The sequence below is a fragment of the Oratosquilla oratoria genome, chromosome 9, assembly GCF_046742065.1.
Source record: "Oratosquilla oratoria isolate Oo_2021 chromosome 9, ASM4674206v1, whole genome shotgun sequence".
NCBI classification, from domain to species: Eukaryota; Metazoa; Arthropoda; class Malacostraca; order Stomatopoda; family Squillidae; genus Oratosquilla; species Oratosquilla oratoria.
Window position 1 is genome coordinate 29,130,779 of NC_134785.1, and position 2,500 is coordinate 29,133,278.

Here is a 2,500-nt window from a genome sequence, read left to right on the forward strand (position 1 = left end):
AGAGGCAGACAGACAGAGGCAGACAGACAGATAGAGACAGACACACCCTCAATGTGATGCTTGATACAGGAGCAATGATAACTGTTTCTTGGAGTTTCCCGGAGTGGAAACCCCCTCAGCCCCACCATAGCCAGCAACGGCCCTCTCATTGATCTCACTGGGGAAATATTTGGACTGCTCTTGCTGCATTAATGTGGCTCTGTTTCTGTGTCTTAGGCCAGCAGGCGGCGGGGGCGAGTTTGGGGGGAGGGGGATGGGTGGGTGGAGCTGCCGTTAGCTGTCAGGTTTCCTTGGTGTGAAAAAGTGGGGTGGGGGAGGAAGAGGAGGAAGAGGAGGAGGAGGCGGAGGAGGAGGAGGAGGAGGAGGAGGATTCCTTGAACTTGAAAGACCTTGGAATCGTTCCGAGGACCGTCAGCCAGCTCCTCAGGGGTGCTGGTAGGGCGGTGATGGATTTTGAACCTAAGTGTTAGGAAAACGATTTCCGTCGTGTCTAAGTCGCAGGGTCTGGAGTGATGGAATTGTTCCGTTGGTTCCCTGTCATCTAGGAGTAAGCAAACCCTTTCAGAACTGAATAAACTTCCCGCTAATGCGATGGAGTGCAGCCCAGCTCAGAGTTTTAAGATTTATTCATGCAATATGCTGTAATGTATGTCAGTTTTTGTGTTACTTGTCCATGCGTTTCTATTCACTGTAATTTTTTTCTGTATCCAACCTCATTGTGGACCGAAAACTCAAATATCGTCCTTAGATATTGCAAATTATACAGGAATAAACATACCGATTTCTGTTTTGTTTCAAGCTGTCCAAACATCCGTACACAATACATCCAAAATCTAGATATCCTAGTTTCACAAAATAAACCAGTCAATAAATTAAACAGAACAATCAACAGACTTATGACGGAGTGGTAATAATCAAAGTTGATGACATAATGAAATATAATAGCTCAACAAAAATATGTGAATATGTAGTCTACATAAACAAAATTTTTACATAAATCAGGATGAGAAAAAAATCCATTTACTTGATTTACTTGATTTGGTTAGGTAGGTTTATCATCCCACCAGACCAACATTAAATTTGGCTCATTAAATACAAGATATGTATATGAGTATACATATCTAGTATACACAACCACATAGTAATGTTAACCTAAATATACTGAACAGTAGGTATACTAATATTTGTTCGACCAAGATAAACTGGCTTGTTCAAAGAAAATGGAAACCATTTTCTTTCATTCTTTGCACACGCTCACGCGCACCCATTCCAAGTGTTAGTGAGTTGAAGAATTTGTAACCTAATATGAAAATGGGCAATGTCAACTTAAACATGAAGATTTCATGCTATTACCAAGAATAGTCTTGGCCATTTATTACCCAGGACTTCCTCTAAGCTGAATAAATTCGTCTGGCGTAAACCAGAGTAAAATATTTAATTTTCACTCGAGACGATTTACATTTGACCGATTGCCGCCAGATCTTACTCGTTCGAAGAAAAGTCTACGTAGCCATAGATCTAAGCCTCTAGATTGACAGTTTTGGTGCTAACTGCTTGTATATTTGTTCCAGCTGACGCTCTCAATGTCTTCACTGAGATTCGGTGACCATACGGAAACCGCATATTCCAAATGTGGACGAACTAATTACTTATTTGGCTTGTTAATGACAGATGGAATTTTAAAATAAAAAGATCGCGCAATCAGCCCTAGAATCTTGTTTGTTTTCGATGAGGCGGAATTACGCTGCTTAGATGATTTGAGATCATTACTGATCACACCGAGATCCTTTTCACTATCCACTTTTGTAATGATTCTCCAAATAGCTTTTAATCGTACTTATTGCTATTTTTCCTATGTAACTCTACATTTACTTGTGTTAAATTTCATTAGCAACTGTTCAGACCATTGCTGTAGTTTATCTAAATCTTTTTGAATATCAAATTGGTTTAAGTGATCATTATCTATTCCGCACAATTTTGTATCCTCAGCAAATTTGGAGACAATAGATTTCAGCCCGTGGTCTATATCATTTATAAATACTATGAATAGAAGTGGCCCAAGAACGGAAACCTTAGGAACTCTACTTGTAGAATTATTCCATCTAGAAGTTTTGCCATTTAGAACAACTTTCTATTTACGATCGTTTAACCAATTGCTAGTCCAGCTTAAAAGGCTACCAGTAATTCCGCGTGAAGCTTGCTCAGCAAGTAATCTTTCATACGGGACGGTATCAAAAGCCTTCTCAAAGTCCAGATATATCAAATCTATATTGTTTCTTTTGTCATAATTCAACGAGCCAACCCTCAGCTTATTGGGGTCACACCCTTGTGGTGTACCATATTCCCCCACATGTGTCGGTTACGACCATATTGCGCCTGTACTAAGCTAGCGGATTTCTACCCGGGCAGAGGCACAAATTTGGGCACCTCCGGGCCATTCTCTGTGCCACCTTCCCAATGCTACTTTTCGGTATTCAGCGGCTGTATTATACGGTCGGGT